This window comes from Elaeis guineensis, chromosome 4 (genome assembly GCF_000442705.2).
Source record: "Elaeis guineensis isolate ETL-2024a chromosome 4, EG11, whole genome shotgun sequence".
In the NCBI taxonomy this organism is placed as follows: Eukaryota; Viridiplantae; Streptophyta; class Magnoliopsida; order Arecales; family Arecaceae; genus Elaeis; species Elaeis guineensis.
In genome coordinates, this window is record NC_025996.2 from 50,969,747 (window position 1) to 50,996,401 (window position 26,655).

Genomic DNA, 26,655 nt, shown 5'->3' on the forward strand with positions numbered 1-26,655 from the left:
AAAATGGTCTACGATCCCAACAAAAAAACTAAATCAACCATGTGAATGCTATTCATACCTTAAGATCCAGAAAATAAGTGGACAATAAGATAGGTATATTTGATGATAGAGAGAACTCACCTGCTGAGTCACTTTATGAACAACCCACCTTACAAACTTAAGCTCCTAAACTGATAGTACACTAAGCCCAAAACCTATAATTCCTAGAGCTCCTTTTTCAAATCGATTAAGATTCAATAAAAAATTAAATTTTGGATAAAATTTTAGAGGTGTTTAAGCAAGTTCAGGTAATATCCTCTTTAAACATGATTAAACAAGTTTCGACCTAATGCTAAATTTTTAAAAGATTTTTATACCAAGAAAAAGACCACAATGTACATAGAGATATTTTAGTAGTAAGTGTGAGATCATACTTGTCTATCATGTGTCAATAAAATATAAATCCAAAATCTTCGATAATTTATGTGATATTGGAGAGATCCACATTGAGAAGATCTTGCTAGATTTAGGGACTAGTGTAAATATTCTTTTTTTCAATTTATAAGCAATTAGGATTGAAAAAACTTCTACCAACAAAGATCACATTATAATTAGCAAATATATCTCTTAGGATCCCTAAGAGAATGGTAGAGGATGTTTTAATCAAGGTTGGCAATTTTATCTTTTCTTTAGACTTCATCATTTTAGAGATTGAACTAGTTATGAATCCCAAGGGTCATATCCCAATTATTTTAGGAAGACTATTCTTAGCTACTGTGAATGCTGAAATCAACTGTCGAAATGGACTTATGAAACTATCTTTTGGGAACATGATTATTGAATTGAATATATTCAATCTAGAATAGGAATCCACCTAGCATACCATATAAATATAATTCAAAAAGAAATTTATGAACCCATTGACATTAGTGATGAGGAAGTCGACCTCGAGTCTAGTTTCTGACCAATCAATGAACTCTGAGGACATCAATAAAATTTCTATAGATAATAGGACTAGCCAGAGATAAGAGCTTTTCACTAAACCAATCATGAAAATGGTTAAACCATTACCCAAGTATCAATAGAAGAGGCATCCAAATTAGAATTGAAATCCTCCTCGAGCCTTAAGTATGCATATTTAGATCCAGCAGAAATCTTACCTGTAATTGTCGCATTTGACCTAAATCCTAAACAGAATGAGTTGTTAGCAATTCTGAGAGAGAATCGTGAAGCAATAGGCTGGACCATGATTGATATTAAGGGAATAAGCCTTTCCATAGTTCAACATAGGATACAATTAAAGGGAAGGTTAAACCAACTAAAGATGTCCAGAAAAGACTTAACCCGCCATGAAGGATGTAGTCAAAAAGAAAATCTTAAAGTTACTTGATAATGGAATTATCTATCCTATCTCTGATAGCTCGTGGGTAAGTCCTGTACAAGTGGTACCCAAAACGTCTGGGATAACGGTGGTCTAGAATGAAACAAACGAACTTATCCCAACAAAGACCCAAATGGGTTGGAGGGTCTGTATTGACTACAGAAAATTAAATATTGCAATAAGAAAAGATCACTTTTTATTATCGTTTATTGACCAAATATTAGAGAAATTAGTCAGATAAGAGTTCTACTATTTTTTTGATGGATATCTAGTTATAATCAGATCCCCACAGCCTCTGAGGATTAGAAAAAGACTACATTCACTTATCTATTTGGAACTTTCACTTATAGGCATATGCCTTTTGGGTTATGTAATGCACCGACAACCTTTCAAAAATGCATGATCAGTATTTTTTCTGATATGGTGGAATGATTTCTGAAAATTTTTATGGATGACTTTTCTGTCTTTGGCCCAACCTTCTTGAATGCTTAGATCATCTGAAATTAGTCCTAGAAAGATGTAAGGAGAAGCATTTAGTTCTCAACTGAGAAAAATATCAATTCATGGTTAAAGAAGAGATTGTTCTTAGCCATATAGTTTTAAAAAAAAGAGTTGAAATGGACAAAGTCAAAATAGACCTGATTGCAAGTCTTCCACCATCCAAATCTGTCAAAGAAATTCATTTATTTTTAGATATGCTGGATTCTATAGAAGATTCATTGTCGATTTCAGCAAAGTGGCTTGCCTATTAACAAACCTGTTAGTAAAAAAAATTAAGTTTGAGTTCACTCCTGAGTGTTTAGAGTCTTTTAAATTTCTTAAAAAGACACTCGTTTCAGCTCCCATCATTCAATCTCTCATCTGATTTGAACCTTTCGAACTCATGTGTGATGTGTCCGATCATGCAGCAGACGTAGTTTTAGGTCAAAGAATTAATAAGTTGCCTAGAGTTATTTACTATGCAAGTCCTAGAAAAATTTAGGTCTATTTGGTTGGGTCATACACCATTATCTATACTGACCACTCAGCCATTAGACATCTCCTAGCAAAGAAAGATGCCAAGGTGCACTTGATACAATGGATCTTGCTCTTTTAAAAATTTGACTTAGAAATTAGGGATAAAAAAGAACAGAGAAATGCAGTAGCTGATCACTTGTTCCGAATCATAGTCGCACCATCTGTGAACCACCCATCAATGAATTTTTTCTTGATGAATAGCTCAAGTCTGTGTCCACTGAACTATGGTATGCCGATATTGTCAACTATTTAGCTATTGATAAAGTTTCTTCCACTGGACCACTCAGGACAGACACAAATTTTCTACTCAAGTGAAGTATTTCATTTGAGATGATTTATATATTTTTAAATAGTATCCTAACCAAATCATTAAAAGGTGTATCCCAAACAATAAAGTTAGAAGTATTTTATCTTTCTGTCATAACTAAGTAGGTGGTGGTCAATTTGTATCCAAGAAAATAGCTGCCAAAGTCCTCCAATGTGGATTTTATTGGTCTAATTTATTTAAGGAGCACACGAGTACTCTAGAAGTTATGCTCGATGCCAACAAATAGGGTGAATCACTAAGAGAAACATGATGCCTCTTATCCCAATCTTGGTGGTTGAAATTTTTGATGTGTGGGGGATCGATTTCATGGATCCATTTCCAAACTCATTTGGAAATAAATATATTTTAGTTGCTGTTGACTATGTCTCAAAGTGGTAGAAGCTATTTTTTGTAAATCTACAAATAGCAAAATGGTTATAAAATTTTTGAAAAAAAAATATTCTCTTCCGCTTTGACACTCCTAGAGCAATCATTAGTGATCGAAGGACACTTTTGCAACTGACCCTTTACCACATTAATAAAAAAATATAATATCACCCATAAGTTGGCTATACCTTATCACCCTCAAACTAATGGGCAAGTAGAAGTATCCAATAGATAAATCAAATAAATTTTGAAGAAAACTGTTAATGCCAATAGAAAGGACTGATCCTTGAAATTAGTTGATGCGCTATAGGCATACAGAACCACCTTTAAAACCAACCTAAGAATGTCTCTCTATAGGATTGCATTTGAAAAACCTTGCCATTTACCTGTTGAGCTAGAGCACAAAGCCATGTGGGCTATTAAAAATTTAAACATAGACTTGGACGTAGCTGGAAACCATAAAAAGCTTCAAATTATTGAATTAGAAGAACTTAGAAATGAAAGTTACAAGAATGTTGGGTGTACAAAGAATAAACCAAAGTATTCTATGATCAAGCAATTATGAGAAAATCATTTACTCTTGAACAAAAAGTTCTCCTATATAATTCTAGATTACACCTATTTTCTGAAAAGCTTAAGTCTAGATGGACATGACCATTCTTAGTTAAAGAAGTCTTCTCATATGGAACTGTAGAAATTAAAAACTTAAGTAATGGTGCTGTGTTTAAAGTTAACGGTCAAAGATTAAAACCATTCTTGAAACTATCCAAAGAATCTTTTGACGAAGCCATGGTTCTGTATGAACTAACTTATCTCAATTAATTTGCTTTCAATATTTTATCTGGCTGAAGATATTAAACTTAGTACTTCTGGGAGGCAACCCAATTTCTTTAAACTAATATCTTTTCTATTGAATAAACAGAGATATCCATCTTTAAATTTCAGACTTCAAGCCAATATCACACCAGATCACCTTCAACACAGAACACATATTTACCAGGTGACATCTTTCTTTTTCTTTCTTGTATTATATTTTCTTTCCTCCTTTATTAGAGATAATGATATTTAAGTTGGGGGGTAGAAAAAGTCTTCTAAAAATAGTTTTGAAAAATTTTGAAAAATATATCTCTTGAAAATCTTTGAAATTAAAAAAAAATCTTTTAAAGGAAAATTTTGAATAAACCATGTGTTAAAAAAGAGAATCTTAAGTAAAATAGATTAGAAAAAGAATAATAAGAGTTAGAGAATATTTGCTAATGATTGTAGTGAGTTAAGGAGTAAATTAGTTGGACAGACCTTTAGGATCTTACTTAGATCATCTAAAGGCTATTAGTACTTCTAACTACACATGCACACTGATAAGATAAAATAGGTACTGATTGTAAGACCAACTAACGATTCAATTATCACTTAAAATTGATGATTGATATACACTCCAATCAAAAATTTAAATTTGAGAAAAGAGCTACCTGCCTAAAATAAAAGTACAAAACACAGAGTATATGTGGATTGCTCTAAGCTTAATTATTAGGTCTCTGCACCTAAGTCAAGCATAGAGATTCGTATCAAAAGGTAAAAGGAAGGCCAGGATGCTTAGCACTAAAAAAAAAGAGAAAAAAAGAAAAAGAGAGAGAGAAAAAGAAGGCAGTATGAAAGCTACCTTAAATTCATGAACTTTATTTAGGTGTGTATAGAAAATTAACCAAAATAAGGTGATAAAAGAAAATACATTTATCCTTTACAGGCCAGCACTCAAATGCTAAGTTAATCCTTACAAATACAAGTGCGGTAGATCTTTAAATGTATTCTAAAATTTTTTTAATTATATTAACTATGAAATTTACTTCTAAAACTCAATATTTAGTTTGTGATACTTGCTAAATTTTTTGACTTTTAATCCTAGGTCTACTTTTGTAAAGAAGGATCTTAATGAAGCATTGTCAAAAAAAAAAAAAGCTTATATTGCATTGCTAAGGGACTAGCAATGAATAAGTTGGGGGGATATGATAATCATATTAAAAATAACATAAAAAGTATTAAAATGTATGCTATTTAATCTCTATTATTTTGTATTTAATACTTTTTATATTTTTTAAAAATTATAAATTATGAAGATTCATTTATAAAACAACCAGACAAAAGCCTTAATATTTGTAGTAAACAAGCCTAAAATAAAGTTGAAGCCCAAACCGTAGCCCAAGCTTGTCGGATGCATGTTCGCACATGCACGGAGAAAGATCCACATGAGAAAGCTATGCATGCGTGGACTCATGAACATTTATGATGAAAAAGGTTGTACGAGGGAAGACCAAAAAAATTTTCACACTGTTCATAGGTATCTCCCCTCCACATGGTCTATGGTGGACCAAAGGCAAAGAGTGGTTCATGGTGGACTGCATGGAAGATAAAAGGATGGGTCCTGGAGCTTCACATGGAAAGAAGGCTGAAGCAGCATTTGAAGCGAAACCTAATGATTTTTTTCAAACAAGGGGCGCAACGTGGCGTGATGCTGGGCGTGCGACAGAGAGAAAATGCAGCATGATTGTGAATGCACGCGGGAAGAAGAAAAAGTGGCCAGGAAAGGAAGAAGCAGAGTGGACGCGATGAAAGCCTGGGACGCGAAAACAAATTCACGGCTAGGATGTTGGGCATTAAAATTTGAGAAAAATCTAGCCATCTATTTCTTAGTTTTTATTCTTTTCATTAATCCCACATCGAAAAAATACGAAATCTTCTTCTCTCTAACACTTATAAGAAGGCTTCTACACTTTCATATTCTGATCTCTCTCTCCACACCATAACTCTTATAGAGGGCCCATGTGATAGGTAGGCATATCCACTTTTTAAATCTTTTTCGTCATCTTGTTTTCACTTTCTTCTATCCTTTCAACATATGAGAAGGAGAGTCAGTCAGAAGAAGGTTGGCCCCAAGCCAAGAGAGAGAGAAGTTAGGTTCTATAAAAAAAATTATTTTATTTTATTTTTATTTTTTGTTCCAACTCCAAGCCTCGTTAATAGCTTAGGAGTTAAAAAATTTTGTATCAAATTTTTTATTCAGCAATGAATTAATTTTTTTTCTTCTGTTATTTATTTTTTATATTTTAATTTCTACAGTAGAGTAGTTTAAATTTTTATATTTTTAAATTTTATAATTTTTAAATTCTGTAAGTTAAATTTTAACAAGTAATATAAGATTTTATTTTATTTTATTTTTTTGGACTTCAAATCAAACTATGTCTGGCTAAGCAATCTTTCTGGAGTTTGTGATGAAGCTAGACCATGAATACAAGCCTTTTTTTTAATTTTTTTTTCGAACTTTTAATTTTTAGAGTCTTTCTCCTTTTATCTCTCTTGCCAAGAGACTTGATGGGCTATCGTTGGGTCAGAATTCTTCATAGTCCATGCTTGATTCAGTGTAAAAGGGAATGATTGGTAGAAGACTCATAAATCACTAAATCCTTTCTTCTCCTTTCTTATTGAAACTTTGATGGATTATAGTTGGGTTTAAGCCCTTTATAGCCCATACTTGGATAACACAAGAGACAAAGGAGAAAAAAAAATCTCTTAATTAGGATGAAAGCAAAATACTTGATGAATTATAGTTGAGTTAAATCTCTTCATGATCCATACTTGTTCATATTTTACACTTTAATCAAGAGACATTATAAGAGAAATCATAGGAAAGCTCTCTAATTCATTGATCTAGTGGATTTAAAAGTCTTAGATCTTCTTTAGATTATTTATCTTTATAATTAATTAATTTACTGCTTTAATAGTAATCCAACAAATAATCTCTCATCTTTTTCTTTAAAACTCATCTGAGCAAATATTTGAACATACTTTAAAATTTAATTTTTCATGGGATCGACACGTACTCGTCGGATGTGCTACATTGCACACTATATACTTACGATAAATTTAAGGCATATCATTTAGCTTTTCAAATCTCATAGGACTACTCATTATTTACTAAGATCGAGAGATCCCTTACAAGTGTGCATCCTACTCTTATAATGAACCTACTATAGCCAACATACACTACAAAGATCCAAATGACTAGGAGGCTATGTTTATATGCAGTCAAACTACAGTAACTCCACTATGAGCAGTAGAGGCACCACGGGTCAAGAAATCATTCACACTACTACAACATCGAGAAGATCACTGATGAGTGAGTAGACATCCATGTGATCTTTCGTATGATCATGCTCAGTACCGATGTTCTCCAACAACCACCCGCACTCTTGCTCAGTATCTCTACACTATAGACCTAAGACTTATCTATCCAAAGAAAGTGATCCGTGCGTCGATCTAACCGGATCAATCACCATCTCTATGATGATTCATCGATCGGGAGTAATTTAGGAATTAATTATACATATCTCAAATCTAAACTCTTTAGGATATGTATCTTTAAGTTATTAATTTTTTGAATGATTCTCGGATACATAATATAAGAATGGATAAAAAATATCCACTTTATTGATAAATCAATTATTTACATATAAAAATATATCCTAGAATTATTATAATGTGTCTGCCATCTAGATTTCTAGGGCATACATCTAACATGTAACTCCCACCATATTTTATGGTGCTAATATGGGTGCATTTGTCAAGCTGGATAAGCTACTGGCTGTGGTTCCACATAAAGATCTCAATAAGAAAGATAAGTGGAAAGGAGATCATCAATTGGGGGCATAATGGAGCTGCTATGATCTAATCAGGGAGAAGAAAGAATCCTACAAAAGAAGATTAAAATAAGATAGAAAAGTTGTGAAAGTAGGATTAATGTCCTTTTTTTTTATTGATTGTGATAAAACTAAGGTATATAACCAGTATTTATAATAGAAAGGTCTACCTTTACACAAGTAGGGTCGGATTCTTCTTCTAGTTCTAATAGGACTAACTTTTCTAAAATAAATATAACTAGTAGAAACAGACAAAAAAAAAATTAAATTTCTATAGGAAGTAGATCTTGATGTCAAATCTCTTTTTGAAATTTTTTTGATTTGACTAGCAAAGTTTAGAGCCTAAACAATGACATTTAAGCCTAATCACTAGATGTGCCACTTCTTAAAGGGTGGGATGTCATGTTGTAGATCTCAAAAAGTTATCCAATAAAAATAATCATCTTAATTAGGTATTGTATAACCAAGTAATGGCCATCGAAAGTTTAGATAGTGACTTAGCTTCATGATGTGGCAAATCTCACTCTTGGATCCTGTCCAACTTGATCCATAGTGGCCAAAGTGGTCTACATTGAGTTTGGTTATGATCTTGGATTAGAGCTTCCTCTATTTAGGAAATTTAGTTCATGTCCCATCAAAACTGAAGGTGGAAAAATATTTATTTTTCTATCTTATGACTAAACCATTTGACTTTACTCTGAAGCTAACACTTTTGATTGATTTGAAAACATACTTGATCTTTCCGTGCATAGTTTCTATAACCTTTCTCTTGATGATGCAATCCTCTTCCAAAGATTTTTCTTGCTTTATCCATAGGTCATCCATAATTGGCAACATTAGTTCTTGGCCTTGGTATTCATTTAATCTACAAGGCTTAAATAGCTTCAAACTTTTTAGTATTGACTATTGAGTACACCTCCATGTATGGTAACAAATCAAGCTAGAAGGCATTCTCTCCTATCTTCTTCAGAATTTTGAGAGAACCATATATTACCTTTAGTTTCTTTCCTTCACCCTTCAATCTATCCTCCGAGTGGAGGCCGACTAGCTCCTACCCTTGGAAGTTACGCTTTATGCGATGCTTATTATGCCGGTTCTTATAATATTGCTATGATATATATACCTATGCCTCAATCTCTTAATGCATTTTTTCGATATTCTCAAGAAACCTTTAAGCTCATGCTTGGTCTCCCTCCTCACTACTCTTTGGTGTAGAACCAACTCTAAACTCTAGGTCGAAGATACTCTATAATCGACAGTCCAAGCAAACCTCCAATGGCAATTTTCACTTGAACCATGAATATTTGTAGGTGAATTGGAGGTATGGTATTGTTGTAGATTCCCGACTTGGAACGGGTTGGCTGGAGATGGATACCGATCAGCAAGGTGATGATGATCGAACTTGCAAACAAATCCCTAGCCATAGTTGGCTCCAGCAGATATCCTCCGAAGCTCAAGTCAGAAACTTATAAAACAGATGGAAAGGAGTGTACGAGAGAGAGAGATTGCATACCTTGGGGGTCCCTTGGTTATCTCTATTTATAGATCTAGGTGAAAGCCGTAAAAAAAATAGTTGGAGGCCATCCCAACTCCTTTAGGTGCAAGTTTCAAGATTTCTAGCCTGATTTTTTGGGATTTGACAGTTGTGGTTATCTTATCTGATCCTGTTATGACTTGGTACCTCTGTGATACCAGCAGTGGACCGATATCTTGCATGAAATCTGGATGTTAATTCAGAAAATCTGAGAAAAGAACAAGAAGAACATGGAAATCTGATTGGATCGTGGATGAGAGCGTGAGAGAGAGAAAGAGAGATGGCAGCTAGGGTTTCAAGAGAAAAAGCTTTGTGTTTTATTCCATCTATCTTGGTATTACAATGATCTGTATATATACCAATACAATGAGTTCAACGATCCGAGACCAAAAAAATTTCTAGGCTAACCCAATGCATGAAAGCACTCACCAAGCCTATATCTCACATGCTCTCGTCCCTTGGACTTGATCCCCAGTCCAAACCCTTGGTTAGTCCTTTTAAGACCTATTATACTAGGCTTTAAGAACTCTTGGATCAAATCCGATCCCAAACCCATATAAAAATCTTATGCAGCTCTACTGCGCAACTGAGCCGGCTCAGTTTCAGATTGAGTCGACTAATATGAGACTAAGTCGACTCATACTAAGATTGAGTCAACTCACCTGCGTGCCGTGCTAGATTTTTTAAAATCCTATCTTCTATTTCTCTTAGATATAGTCAACCCAACTGGCACTAAGTCAATCCACCTATGATTTGGTCAACCCAGTCTCAGTCAAGTCGATCTAAATTCTTGAATCTACTATTTCTCCACAGTCTTCAACCCTAGATCTGGTTCCTTGCCTCACCCTATATCTTTAAATATCCGAAGCCCCAACCAAGCCTCTCGAAGTCCTCGTCGCCTGAACTTTGAGCCTATGGAGAGTTATGCAATGCCTCTACCCTAGGACCACTCCTATCCTAGCCTAGGACCCCAAACCGGTTCTAGCCTCCTGGAGCCAACACCTTGTCTCCTCTTATGGCTTTCTAAAGCTTGGGAGTACCACACCAACTCCTACAATCTCCATCTTGGTGCGGCATCCCAGCCTTGGCACACCCGATAGTGTCTTCCTGCATGATCCCACTATGGATACGCACCCTGACATCCCCTTGTGCGGACCTCCTTGCCTTCGCCAATCCTCTTCAACTGCTGAGCTCCCTTTGAGGCCTTTGGGATGACCTCCTCCATCATTGAAGACCCTGGCTTGCTCCTTTGCACTACTCTAGAGTTTGTTGTAGGCACCCTTCTACTTGACAGCCGAATCAACTATTGCCCTAGACTTTTCTAAAGAGACCGCAGCATTCTTAAACCGACACTTGCTGCTACTGAAACCCTCTCCACCTATGAAGCCACCTCTGCTCGGTGCTCCACCTGAATTCGAAGTCCCCCTGATGTGGTAGAAATCGACTCTGTACTTGAGTCCTCCGAAGCCAACCATCCAATGCTGTCCTGCTGGGCCTGCTGCTGCATCTCGAAACCGTCGCTGTCCCTTTGGACCCTCCGCACTCCGTGGATCCCTCCAAAGCTGTCTCGGATACATCACACCCCATGGATTCTTTTGAAACTATTAAGAGCTCATCTGACTCTTCACTTTCAGCAACTGAACTAATAAAATCTGAGTTGTTCCTTTCTCCTCCCTTCTTCTTAAGCGGACACTCTCGCTTAAAATGCCCTACTACATTACACTTGTAGCACTTTCTAGCCTCCTTGCTGCCATCCTTCTGAGACTGTCTCCATGAAAGAATAGTACCCTATAAGCCAATCGTATGGATGATGCAATAAGACTATTCTGTGTTATCTTCCTACTCATTTACATGACATTGGTTATTTTATATTTATGAGGCATTATGTTTCTGTTAGAAAATCAGGTAGAATTACATGCATAGATTTCAAAATAATTTTGAAAGGTAGCAGAAATGATCTAGGTTAAATCTTTTAACCCCAAATAGATTTAATCTATATCTATCTGAGCTCTAGATTTAAAACATACATATAATCTAAAAATAAAATAAAAAATTTGAGATCAGATCTCAATACCTTACGTGGGTTAAAATACACCGCAATTAATGATCCTAGATCTAAAGGTTCTTGAGCCACATACATGTCCGATCTCTATAAGTATCCACCGGGATCAATTTTGAACCTTTTTTCTCATTGTAGATCCTTCTTCTCCAAAAGAAATCACTGCTTTTTGAATCTTTGATCAATCCTTGATCTTTGACCATAAACTCAATATTTAAACCACAGCCTTTCTGCTCGTTCTTGATATAGAATCAAACACCCTCCTCAACTTGGGCATGTGGAAGATGGGATGCCCAACACTTGGGCATTGGAAAGAGAGGAAGAAGGGGAGATGGTGTGGAGGTGGAGAGAGGAGATCTGAAATCACAAAAATAATTCTTTTAGAAAATCTTAAGAGACCATCCCTTAAATAGACATTTCCTCGATTCCAAATCATTATCTAATCAGGCTAAAAAGGTTAGTCTTTATCTCATAAGGCCTTTTACCTTTTAATCTGATTTTCTTTCGAAGAAAATCAGATCCAATTGGAAAGGCCCTCACCTTAAATGGAAAGTAGATGGGGCACCCACATCTTATAAGGCAAGATGAGGGGGTGCCTCTTATTCTTTAAGATAGGTAGTTGGGACGCCAACCTTTGGCGCCCCCTTGGGGTTTAAGTGCACAAGAGAGGGGGCGTGGCCCCTCTCTCTCTCCTTCCATGCCACAACAAGAAGAGAGGGCGGGCCCCTCTCTCTCCTATCGTTCACTCCAAGGGGTATGCCCCCTTGGACTTTCTAGAAGGGAGGCATACACCTCCTCTCTCTTTCCAATTAACCCTCACTACAAAAAGAAAAAATAAGGGAGAAAATAAGGAGATTTATTTGCCAACTAATTAGCTTGATTCAATCCTTTTGGGCCCTTAAATAAGTGCCCCTCTAAATCCAAATCAAAATGGATTTAGATTAGGTTCAAGGCTATGGACTTGATCCAATCCTTATCTAATAAGGAGTCGAAGTCTAGAGAAAAATTGAATTTAACCATGTGCCAGCATGGTTTTCTTAAACCCAATAGAATTTCACTAAATTCTAACCCAATTAGAACTTTATAAGCCCAATTGATTAATTCAATATTAAATCCCCTAATGTGCGACCCCATAGATTCCATTCTATCTGGTAGTGAGATATGTTGTGATCTTCATCACAATATCATCGAAACTCATTTCAGTAGGTTGGAACAATTCCAACTCTGCTCCTCGAGGGTCATCGATCATCAAAATGATGCCTGATGAGTCCCACAATCCATCAGTGATACCTAGTAGTATGTAGTGGTATTCTATTAGAATGAAAGTGTGAACCTCTAGGTGCAGTTAACATGTAATTCAGTCCTTCTATCATGAGTTCCGACTTGACGGAGGTCATGAAGAACTCGTCAGATCCATCGTCAGTCATATGCAAGATTGGCTCAACTCGAGTTCACTTGTGAATCTCATGAAAATTCTTTTCCAGTATTCACACTTGCTTTGACCAAAGACTTCCTAAACTTAGTCTCACAAATCGCATAGAACTTCTCTTTTTGTATCAAGATCGATAGATTTTATCTAGGTGCATCCTACTCCTAACAGGAAATCGAACCTACTGCAGCCAACATATACAGCAAGGACCTGAATGATTAGAGGCCATTTGGTGCCTAGAATTAGTGACCATTTGGTGCTTAAAATTCTCTCCATGGAAGCTTGCACATGCCTTGCTTAAATGAAAACAAACTAAATGGCTTTGTGAAGTTGCATTTTAGACAAGTTTCATAGTGTCCTTCCTGAGATAACAATCTCGAGCATATAGCATAAAAATAATATTCCATTCTTCCATAAATACTTCAAAACATTTTATGCGAAATACCTAGATATACAATTTTTGTGGCAGTGAGCAGTGAGCAACCCTATGCCACCTGTTTTGCTCCACCCAAACAAGTGAACAACTATAATCCACGAGCAGAATGCTATCCACTAAGCACAAAGCATATATCCAAATTCATTCCATTTGGATGCCTAGTCTTGTAGATTTAGGTTAGAGTGAAGCATATACAATTAGAAAGTCATGAGGACTGCCTGTCTAAAAATTTCCCAACTCAATGAAGCTTTATATGATTCTAAGAAAGCTATATGAACATGGCCTAAACAATTAAATTACATCTCCAATTAAGGGAGATTCACAATTCTTGCAGTCAGCCTTATCTATTTTAGCAACCAAGCTCTGTTTCTCTGCTCTCATTCTTCTGGCACATATTACTGACATCACCAACACTAGCAACCAAGTGGAATCCATCCATCGTCTAAGCACTTAACTAGGAGCAATTTTTACCGTAAATGCATACTTCAGACAGCTGATGTGCTGAAGCTTACACACATATCTCCAACAAGTATGATAATCAATTTGAACAAAGGTCTTTCCTCTACATTTTTTTTTCTTTTGCACCAACTCCACGAATCCTATAGCCAATTCAATCAGACACTGTTGCATTATATAGAAATTTAAACTAGTCTATGTCACGATTAAAAACTAACATATACTAGAAACATTTGTACAATGCTATTGTCACGCCCCCGACCCGAGATTTGAATCGAGGGTCATGGCAACTGCCGCATACTTATAGAATACTTTTTCCATAAGCATGCAAGGCATCTCATCATGATATCTTCACAAATAGTTAAATAAATTTTTTTCAATATTTAATAATCAAATCTTAGTTCAAATAACAAATCAAAACTCAGTGTTCAAAAGAAAATAACTGTCTGACAAAGTCAGCACTAAAAACAAAACTAAAAGTCTTGAATCAATTCTGAGAAAAATCCTAAATCAATGAGCTAACTCCATCTCTAATCGCTCTCCCAACCGAAATCCCACATCATGCTAATTTTCTGGATCTGTAAGAAAAACATAAAACTTATTATGAGCTAAATAGCCCAGTAAGCAGTGTATACCTTTAACTGAATAAATCAAGCAAATAATACTATGCATATCAATTTACTAATAACAAATCAATACGTAATTTCATGAAATCATATTCATACTGTCAATCACATATATAAAAGTCAATTCATCATAATTTTCAATTATGCTTTTCATCTTAAATTCATCAATTTCTTAAATTCTTCTTACCAACCATGACTATGACCACATTATCCCTGTGGCAGGGTCATAATACCGCGTATCTGCTTGCGGTGAGCTGTGAATCATCTGGCAGCCAAGTCCTTTAGAACCGCTGGTCTCGCTGGCGGTTTGTCGCTGGTCTCTCTGGCGACATGTCGCTGGTCTCGCTGGCGACATAAACCTCAGGACAGTCAATTGCCAACGTATATGCCCCCATTGGCGGGGTCCTCAACACAGTCAGGTTGTCAATTTCATATTGTCTTCCAATTCATATATTTTCAAGAATAATAAAATTAAATGATATTCGAGTCAAATCAATTATAACATTCTTTGAGATCATATATCATCATAATAATTGCTCAACAAATAACTTCAATCATAAATAATTTTCTACAATTAACTTTAATCATAAATAATTTTCAATAATTATTTCAATAAATAATTTCAATCGCAAGCATGCATAAATTTATTTAATTCATAATTTATCAGATAAATTCAGTAAAAGTAAACACTACTTACCTTAAAAGAAAATCCAACTAAAAATTCTAAGAATCTCGAAAATCCTTCTCTGAACCTGATACGTCAAATATTATATTTTTAATCAAAATTTCATCGAATTAAAAATAACTAAATTGTTAAAATCTAATGTCCCCACGAGGATCAACTTGACGACAGCATCCAGGATTTTTGGACTAATCCATGGATACCCTATTTTTTTATTGCTAATTTAATTTTTTTAAATTAATTAATTCCATAAATCTAAAATTTAAAAAGAGAGAGAGAGAGAGCAAAGAGAGTTTCTCTCTCCGCCCCCTTTTTTTTTTCTTTTTCTTTTTCTTCTTTTTTTTTTCTTTTTCTTTTCCTTTTCTTCTTTTTCTTCTTTTTCTTTTCCTTTTCTTCTTTTTCTTCTTCTTCTTCTCGGCCCTTCCCGCACCGGAACAGAGGACCCTTGGTCCTTCCCTGGCCGGCCGTTCAAGCCGCGGCCGTGGCGGAGGCCGGCGGCAGAGGGAGGCTGCTCCCCCAGCTATGGAGGAGCATGGCTGGCGGTCGATTACGATCGCCGGCGTCGGAAAAATTCAAGGAAAAGAGACCCAAAAATAGAGTCTCTTTCCCGACCGAAGATCGGCGACACTCGTCGCCGGCAGCCTTAATCAAAAATACGAAAAGAAAGGGAAGGAAGAGAGGAAGGAAAGGAAGGCTCACCCCCGGCCTCCGGTGACCTCACCGGCGAGAAATCACGGCGAGAAACCCAACAGTGCCCGCGGCTCCGATCGAGAAAAACGGAGAGAAAGAGAGAGGGAGGAGGTCGATGGTCGATTCTAAGGAGAGGGGAGACCTTCTTATAGAGGGTCCTAGGATTTGAGAGATCCTAGGACTCCTAATATGCTTGGGTCTCGCCGGAGAAGAAGACTCCTATGGAGTCTTCTTCCCGGTTTTTACTCTATTTTTTTTTTGTTGGGCTGGAAACTTGATATCGTGGGCTTGGACTATAACATTCTTCACCCCTAAAAAAAATTTCGTCCTCGAAATTTTTCATACCTGTAGTCTCGAAGAGCTGGGGATATTTTTGCTTCATTTCTTCTCTAGCTCTCAAGTAGCTTCTCTTTCTGAATGTCGACTCCACTGTACCTTGACATAAGGAATGTTGCGACGTCTCAGCACCTGTTCTTTACGGTCTACGATCCGTATAGGATATTCTTCATATGATAGATCTTTTCTGGCTTGTACTGGTTCAAGTTCCACGATGTGACTTGGATCTGGTAAATATTTCTTTAACATAGAAACATGAAAAATATTATTACTCCTGCAAGTGAAGGGGGTAAGGCAAGTCGATAAGCCACCTCACCAATTCTTTCCAAAATCTCAAACGGACCCACATATCTAGGATTCAATTTGCCATGAATGCCAAATCTTGAGATTCCTTTTGAAGGAGATACTTTGAGAAACACATGGTCACCGACTTGAAATTCTAATTTTCGTCTCCTGTTGTCTGCATAACTTTTCTGTCTGCTTTGTGCTGCCCGAAGTCGATCTTTAATTAATTGAATCTTCTCGACTGCTTGTTGAACAAGTTCGAGACCCAATATTCTTCGCTCACCAACATCATCCCAGTGAATCGGTGATCGACATCTTCTACCATATAAAGCTTCGTAAGGTGCCATACCAATGCTAGCCTGATAACTGTTATTGTAAGCGAACTCAATCAAAGGTAGATGCTCATCCCATGAACTCTTCATATCCAAAATACAGGTTCTCAACATATCTTCTAAGATCTGAATAGTTCTCTCTGACTGACCATCAGTCTGTGGATGAAAAGCTGTACTGAAGTTCAATTTTGTTCCTAATGCCTTGTGTAAGCTCTTCCAGAACTGTGATACAAATCTGATGTCTCGATCCGATACGATGGTCACTGGAATTCCATGTAGTCTTACAATTTCTTTCATATATAACTTTGCTAGTCTTTCCAAGGTAAATCCAACTCTAATTGGAAGAAAGTGTGCAGACTTTGTCAATCGGTCCACAATCACCCAGGCTGCATCATTTTTACTGGGAGTCTTCGGTAGTCCAGTTACAAAATCCATAGTGATATGTTCCCACTTCCAAACTGGAATATCAAGAGGTTGAAGTAGTCCCGCAGGTCTCTGATGTTCAGCTTTAACTTGTTGACACACCAAACATTGAGCCACGAATTGAGCGATCTCTCTCTTCATATTATTCCACCAGTATATTTTTTTAAGTCTCTATACATCTTGGTACCTCCCGGATGAACTGTATAACCGGTCTGATATACTTCCTGAAGTATTTCATGCTTGAGTGTTGAATCATTGGGTACGCAAATCCTGTTTTCGAACCTTAACGAGCCGTCTTCATGTATCTTGAATTCAGATTGAACACCAGCTTCCACTGAATTTCTTATTTTTATTAGTTGTGGATCATCATTCTGGGCAACTGAAATTCTTTCAATGAGTGTTGGCTGAACCCTCATGTTGGCTAACCGTACTGTTGAGTCATATATTCGGATGTCTAATTCAATTTTCTTATATCCTTTAACAATTGACTTTGGTGTGTGATTAAAACCCCAAATTTCCCACAGATTTCCTACTAAGGGCATCAGCAACAACATTAGCTTTTCCCGGATGATAATGGATTGTTAAATCATAATCCTTTAATAGTTCTAACCACCTTCTCTGTCTCATGTTTAATTCTTTCTGTGTAAAAATATACTTCAAACTCTTATGATCTGTAAACACTTCACACTGCGCACCGTATAAGTGATGTCTCCAAATTTTTAGGGCAAAAATCACTGCAGCTAATTCCAAATCATGTGTCGGATAATTTTGTTCATATGGTTTCAATTGTCTTGAGGCATAGGCTACTACCTTACCATGTTGCATCAATACACAGCCGAGTCCCTTTTTAGATGCATCACTATATATTGTGAAACCTTCATCTCCTGTTGGTATAGTAAGGATAGGGGCTGACACTAATCGTTGTTTTAATTCTTGAAAACTCTGTTCACAATCTTCAGACCACTCGAATTTAACCCCTTTTTAGTAAGACGAGTCAAAGGTGCAGCTATGCGGGAAAATCCTTCTACAAATCGTCTGTAATATCCTGCCATTCCCAAAAAACTTCGAATCTCAGGAATATTTATAGGTCTGTTCCACTGCATCACAGCTTTCACTTTTGCTGGATCCACAGAAATTCCATCCTTAGATACGATGTGTCCTAAAAAGGCTATTTTGTCCAACCAAAATTCACACTTCTTAAATTTGGCATAAAGTTTTTTTTTCCTCAATATTTGTAGTACACACCGTAAATATTCTTCATGCTCCAATTTACTTCTTGAATATATCAAGATATCGTCAATAAATACGACAATAAATTTATCAAGATAAGATCTGAATATTCTGTTCATTAAATCCATAAAGGCTGCTGGAGCATTGGTTAACCCAAAAGGCACCACTAAAAATTCATAATGTCCATAACGAGTTCTAAATACCGTCTTTGGTATGTCCTCTGTTTTAATTTTTAACTGATGATATCCTGACCGAAGATCAATTTTAGAAAAGACTTGTGCACCTTGCAGCTGATCAAACAAATCATCGATTCGAGGTAGAGGATACTTATTTCTGATAGTACTCCTATTCAACTCTCTATAGTCGATACAAAGTCTCATACTGTCATCTTTCTTCTTCACAAATAAGACTGGAGCTCCCCAAGGAGATACACTAGGCCTTATAAAATCTTTATCCAATAAATCCTGTAATTGATCTTTTAACTCCTTCAACTCCATAGGGGCCATTTGTAAGGAGCTTTAGAAATCGGATTGGTATTGGGTGCCAACTCAATAGTAAATTCAATTTCTCTATCTGGTGGTAGTCCGACTAAATCATCAATGAATACATCCGAAAATTCATTTACAATAGGAATATCCTGTAACTTCAATTCATCATGTTCTTTATTCTTTATTGATACTAGGTAACCTCTACATCCCTTTCTTATCATCTGTCTAGCTTGTACAAGTGAAATAATATGTGGAGGGGTGGTTCCTGTACTTCCATCAAAACTAAAAGTTAATTCTCCCGGTATGTGAAAGTTCACTCTCTTTCCATGACAATCCACAGAGGCATGATAAGTAGCCAGCCAATCCATTCCTAGAATGACATCGAAATCATGCATATCCAGGACCACCAAATCTGTCGGTAATTCTCTTTCTCCTATCTTGATACTACATGACTTGCACACACTTTCGGTACTCAAAATACCACCTACTGGTGTCTCAACATATAATTTGGTTTTCATGGGTTCACAACCTATATCATGCTGTCTAATAAAAGTAGTGGATATAAAGGAGTGTGTAGCACAGAATCAAACAAAACTGAAGCATGAATACCAGATACAGGAATGGTACCTGTCACCACAGCATTGGAGGCCTGAGCATCCTGTTGTGTGAGTGCATAGATTCTTCCTTGAGTTTTCGGCCTTTGACCTCTGTCCTTTGCTTGTGTTGGTCTATTTTCGTCCATCTGCGGACAATCTGCAATCTTGTGTCCTTTCTGGCCACATCTAAAACATGAACCAGTATTCCATGGGCAATTAGAAGTCTCATGCTCTCTTCGGCCGCATCTCGAACATCTAGCTGTCTCATTCTCACGATTCTTATCAGTTGCTGGCTTCTTTGCTGGAACCTTATTGTTCTGATTTCGTCCTTGAGTTTCACTAAACCTATTTCTCTTCTTCTGATTCCGTTCACGCTCCGCATGAGCTTCATTAGCTTCTCTCTCAATTATTAGAGCTTTGTTCACAACTGAGGCATAGGTAGTTAGCTCATAGGGTACAACCTGTTTTCTGATTTCTGTCTTCAGTCCCATTTCAAATTTGTGTACTCTGTCTTGCTCAATCTCAACTAGTCTCGGAACAAACTTGGCTAACTCCGTGAATTTGGCTTCATATTCTGCAACGGATCTGTTACCTTGTCTCAGGTGAATGAACTCCTGTTCTTTCTGTATTCTGACACTTCGGGAGAAATACTTGTCAAAGAATTCATCTCGAAATCTCTCCCAAGTGAGTGGTATCCTATCGTGCTCATATTTTTGTTCCAGTATACGCCACCAGTTGTATGCCTCGCCTTGTAGCAGATATGTTGTATAGCGGATCTTCTCTTCATCGTGGTATTCTTGCACGGTGAAGGCCTTCTCCATTTTCATAATCCAGTTATCTGCTTCTAGTGGCTCGATGGTCCCTTTGAAGGCTGGAGGAGCTAGCTTCTTAAATTCGACGATATTGTTTCTCTGCATCGAATGTTCTTCATGTCCAGGTGTCAGTGGAAAATGTTGACGTGGCTGTGCATGTTGTTGTTGAAGTAACTGTTGCTGTGTTTGAACTACTCCGATCAGAGTTTGCATTAGTTGAGTCATGTTCGGCTCCTCCTGTACTGTCGGAGTATTTTCGGTAGGATCATGGATTCCCTCCTGCTGAGTTGTACCGCTGTTTAATTGGGGAGTATTATCGCCAAGTGGATTTGATGTCCCTCCTACTGCTCCTTGAGTATTCCTCGCTCGTCGTGGAGGCATATTGACCTATGTTAGATTTGAGATAAAACTTATCCTTAATAAGGTTATAACTTGTGACAAGTCAAATTATAATCATCATAACTAACCTTTCAATTTCCTAATGTCTATCCATCACTCGCTCACTTTATTCTACATGTCTCTATCTATCTACTTATGCTCTGATACCATATTAGTTGTCACGCCCCCGACCCGAGATTTGAATCGAGGGTCATGGCAACCGCCGCATACTTATAGAATACTTTTTCCATAAGCATGCAAGGCATCTCATCATGATATCTTCACAAATAGTTAAATAATTTTTTTTCAATATTTAATAATCAAATCTTAGTTCAAATAATAAATCAAAACTCAGTGTTCAAAAGAAAATAACTGTCTGACAAAGTCAGCACTAAAAATAAAACTAAAAGTCTTGAATCAATTCTGAGAAAAATCCTAAATCAATGAGCTAACTCCATCTCTAATCGCTCTCCCAACCGAAATCCCGCATCATGCTAATTTTCTGGATCTGTAAGAAAAACATAAAACTTATCATGAGCTAAATAGCCCAGTAAGCAGTGTATACCTTTAACTGAATAAATCAGGCAAATAATACTATGCATATCAATTTACTAATAACAAATCAATATGTAATTTCATGAAATCATATTCATACCATCAATCACATATATAAAAGTCAATTCATCATAATTTTTAATTATGTTTTTCATCTTAAATTCATCAATTTCTTAAATTCTTCTTACCAACCATGACTATGACCACATTATCCCTGTGGCAGGGTCATAATACCGCGTATCTGCTTGCGGTGAGCTGCGAATCATCTGGCAGCCAAGTCCTTTGGAATCGCTGGTCTCGCTGGCGGTTTGTCGCTGGTCTCTCTGGCGACATGTCGCTGGTCTCGCTGGCGACATAAACCCTCAGGACAGTCAATTGCCAACGTATATGTCCTCATTGGCGGGGTCCTCAACACAGTCAGGTTGTCAATTTCATATTGTCTTCCAATTCATATATTATTTTCAAGAATAATAAAATTAAATGATATTCGAGTCAAATCAATTATAACATTCTTTGAGATCATATATCATCATAATAATTGCTCAACAAATAACTTCAATCATAAATAATTTTCTACAATTAACTTTAATCATAAATAATTTTCAATAATTATTTCAATAAATAATTTTAATCGCAAGCATGCATAAATTTATTTAATTCATAATTTACCAGATAAATTCAATAAAAGTAAACACTACTTACCTTAAAAGAAAATCCAATTAGAAATTCTAGAAATCTCGAAAATCCTTCTCTGAACCTGATACGTCAAATATCATATTTTTAATCAAAATTTCATCGAATTAAAAATAACTAAATTGTTAAAATCTAATGTCCCCACGAGGATCAACTTGACGACAGCATTCAGGATTTTTGGACTAATCCATGGATACCCTTTTTTTTTATTGCTAATTTAATTTTTTTTTAAAATTAATTAATTCCATAAATCTTAAAATTTAAAAAGAGAGAGAGAGAGCAAAGAGAGTTTCTCTCTCCACCCCCTTTTTTTTTTTTTCTTTTTCTTCTTTTTTTTTCTTTTTCTTTTCCTTTTCTTCTTTTTCTTCTTTTTCTTTTCCTTTTCTTCTTTTTCTTCTTCTTCTTCTCGGCCCTTCCCGCACCGGAACAGAGGACCCTTGGTCCTTCCCTGGCCGACCGTTCAAGCCGCGGCCGCCGCGGCGGAGGCCGGCGGCAGAGGGAGGCTGCTCCCCCGGCTACGGAGGAGCATGGCCGGCGGTCGATTACGATCGCCGACGCCGAAAAAATTCAAGGAAAAGAGATCCAAAAACAGAGTCTCTTTTCCGACTGAAGATCGGCGACACTCGTCGCCGGCAGCCTCAATCAAAAATACGAAAAGAAAGAAAAGGAAGAGAGGAAGGAAAGGAAGGCTCACCCCCGGCCTCCGGTGACCTCACCGGCGAGAAATCACGGCGAGAAACCCAACAGTGCCCGCGGCTCCGATCGAGAAAAATGGGGAGAAAGAGAGAGGGAGGAGGTCGATGGTCGATTCTAAGGAGAGGGGAGACCTTCTTATAGAGGGTCCTAGGATTTTGAGAGATCCTAGGACTCCTAATATGCTTGGGTCTCGCCGGAGAAGAAGACTCCTATCGGAAGTCTTCTTTCCGGTTTTTACTCTATTTTTTTTTTTTGTTGGGCTGGAAACTTGATATCGTGGGCTTGGGCTATAACAGCTATAACAAAGAAATATGCATCAGTCATTTCCTAGAACTTCCAGAATGCTTAAGATTCAAAAAAGAAGCAACAAACAAGCAGCCAATGACATAACAGAGATGATATTTATGAAAGTGAGAGCGTTAATCAAAGCAACGGATATAACCGTTCCGTTTTTTACCTCGAAGGGATCATTAGCGTCGTTATTGTTAGAGCAGGAGCTTCTGAAGAGAGACGTGTTGCTCCGATGATTGAAGGAAATGAGGGGACAACGGGAGAAAGCATGGGGAGATGACAACGGTATAATTTTTGTAGCAGCCAGACATAGGCAAAATAGAGACAAAGGATTCGTAGCAGCTGGTATTGTCATCCTTGGTGGTGCTTTGATTCGTCGAGTTCTGGATCAGGCCACCACGGGATTAGAGGGAAAAAGTGGAATAAAAGGTGGAGAGGAGCGCAAGACGCACCGTTCCCACCGCGCAACGCAGCAGGCAACGGGTAAAGCATTCTAGGGCTTGTACCAATGGCAACTTGGCATCCCTCCCTTTAACAGCCCGATCTTCCGACGGATAAAAAATTTATTTAAAAATTTATATTTTTTTAAATAAATATTTTTTAGATAATATTTAAATATAAATATAAATAAAAATAAAAAATAATATTTTATATTTTATCCAAATTAATAAATATTTATTTATATTTTTATTTTCAACAATATCAATTGTAGACTTTACAACTTATTGCAATGTCGTCTAGCTCGTCATTGGTGCCATATAATATAATATTTAGAGGTAGATGGTTGATATAGCTTTATTGAATTATTTTAAAATAGAATAAAATTTGATATAGGCTTAAAATAGTATAATGCCTAAAACATCCAACCCATCCTCCACCTCCATCACGACCAACCCATCAGCCATTGGCTATTACCACTTCCACGGCGTCTTCCACCGCGACCTTAAGCCAAAGAACCTCTTCATTGATGACTCCAGGAATCTCAAGATCTCCGACTTTGGCCTCTTCGTGGTCTCTGAATAGATCCGTGGTGACGAGCTCCTTCGCACCCTTTGTGGAATGCTGGTGTATGTCATATCGGAAATCCTTAATAGAAAGGGATACAATGGTGCCAAGGTCAATGTCTGATCTTGCGGTATTATCCTTTATATCCTCAACATTGGATATCTCCATTCAACGACCCCAATCTGACAGTGATATACTATAAGATCTATTACGAGAAGAATCGGTGCCCCAAGTGGCCCTGTTAGAGCTCTAGTGATTGATTGGCTGGCTCCAGGACCCCAATCTCGAGAGGAGGATCACCATTGATGGGATCCTCAATGACCCTTGGATCAAGAAAGGGCTCAATAAAGAGGAGTGGGTGGCGCTGGCGAAGTTCCACTCAATGGAGATGACGGAGGTGAAGAATGGAAAGTTTTAGAAGTCGGAAGAGGTAAATTGGGCACTTAACACTTTCGACTTAATTCCTTCTCCTTTGGGCTCGATCTATCTAGTTTTCATCAGATTGGGAGTGGCTCATCTCGGCCGAGCTGGCTTAGGCGATTCTCTCGAGAGCTGAAGATATAGGAGTGAAAGAGGGGCCCATTATTTAGAGAAAGGAGGAAAAGGGGCTTGTAGGGGTGGCGGTGGAGGGGTAGATTGGTAATTTGGTAGCGAGTGTGGTGGTCCGCTGGCTGGCCGATGGGTTGGTGATGGCGGAGGATGGATTGGATATTTTAGTCATTACACTATTTTAAGCCCACATCATATTTTATTCTATTTTAAAAAATTTAATAAAGCTATATTAGCTATTTAACTCTAAATAATATGCCATGTGGCATCGGTGACAAGCTTTCTCTCAAATTAAAAGGTCGGTGAGGGATATTATAATAATTTACAAAGTGTAAGGTTGATTTTGTTGAAATTGAAGATGTAGGAGAGTATTTATAAATTAGGATAAAATGTAGGGTATTATTTATTTTTTATCCTAAAAATAATTTATTCATATTTTTTTATGTATGAAAAAGTGATTTCAGAATTTGTTAGGCATATTCTTTTGTATTACTATTTTATGAATAAGTTGCTAAACTTTATCTATATTTCTCATGATAATCTTTATGCTTTTCGAATTTGGAGAATGTAGATAATTGAGTTATTGGACATTGAATGGTAAAGACAATGAAAATAAAAATAGAATATTTTAAGAATAAAATTAAATATCTATTTTATTGAGAAAAAATGATTTAGCCATATCCCAGGTGCATAAGATTTTTCACCATTTCATGGATAAATACTATCCGTGAAAAATAACTTATCTATCTTGAAAAGCATGTGAACATGGATAAGTTGGTCAATGAAAAAGTTGATTAATTTTTTCATAATATTTACACACAAAAAACAAGCCCTAATAGAAAAAATACATGAATCAATTTTTTTTAAAGGAAGTATAGTTACTACTGCTCTTTCTATATTTAATATTTTTAAATAAAAATTTATATTTTTATACTACTAATACCATTTTTGTTATCACTATTGTAGTCTGTATAATAAAAATATCACCATCATTACCATTATTGTCATCAATACTTTTGTCACATTCTATGATATCAGTATTGTTTTCACTGCCAGTGTCATTGCTACCATCACTATCACCACACCATCTTTGCAATGTTGCCACTACTATAGTTTCTACCTCCACCAGATTACCACAATCTACCATCAATGCCATCAAAGCTACTACCTCTATATCATATCCATCATTATTATATTTATGCCTTAAAAATAATTAGATTTATAATTATTTTATATTTTTAAATTAAAAAACTATTTTTAATTTGAAAATAAGTGAAAGTAGTGGCAAATTAATTGAAGTTTCTTGCAAGTCATTTCAGATCTCCCAATAGGTTAAAAGTCCTAGTAGCTTGACTTTTAATATGATAATAGCCAATAAAACTTTAGGAAGAAAAATTTATCAAAAATCAGCAAATTTAAATAGTAATAGTAAATATCATTGTTCATAAAATGCTATTATGTTTATCTAATAATCTCCATAGAGGAGAAAGCATTTTAGTTTAGAGGGTGCAAATAATCTTTAATTTTCTTTTTTAACATGAATGTGTTAAAAAAATCAATCATCATGAAACTAATATTTTGTTACTTTTTGAGACTTTTTCTACCCACATCTCTTTGTGCCTACAGTACTCAGTCATATAAGAAAAAGAGGACAACTCTCATCTCAAAACATAGAATAGACTTGCAATCTTAGTGGAACCCTCGAGGGGGTGGTCGAGCTTGTTAGGCGAGCGGGGGAGTACTTTTCTTTATTCATATGGCTCAATCTAAAAAAAATTTCAATATGTTACAAAGTCTAGGAGGTTAAAGATATTTAAAAATAAATTGAATTAAATATCCTCTTTTAAATAAGAGAGAGAGAAAGCTAGACTTGGTTATACTCAAATGGATCTCCATAATTTAGTAGAATAATAAGAGTCTCATATCATTAATTGAAATATTGGATATGATCTACTATTTCTAAAATGCTTACTATCAAAAGTCGTTGAATTATGAATAATGGAATGTTGCTTCAACTTTTTCTGGACTGAGAAGCATCAATAAATACCATAATTACAATGTTATACTAAGGTTTATCTAGTAGAATGAGCATTGAAATGAAATGAGCATTCTAGCTTTGACCCCATTCCAATATTTGGTATGATGGTATCCTCAAGGATCACATTTCTTTCTAAATCCCAGTCACTTGATATTAAAATAATGGTGATTCCATTTTTACATGAAAGAAATGGTCATTCCATGGAGGATGAAATAAATAATATTATTAAATGGACCAACTAGCAATATTCATAATATAAAATAGCAAAAAATAA

At 36.3% G+C, this 26,655-nt stretch overlaps 1 pseudogene; it reads left to right on the forward strand.

Moving 5' to 3' along the window:
- Positions 1–23,638: 23,638 nt before the first annotated feature.
- On the forward strand, positions 23,639–24,650 carry LOC140857340 (CBL-interacting serine/threonine-protein kinase 14-like; annotated as a pseudogene).
- The last annotated feature ends 2,005 nt before the right edge of the window (positions 24,651–26,655 follow it).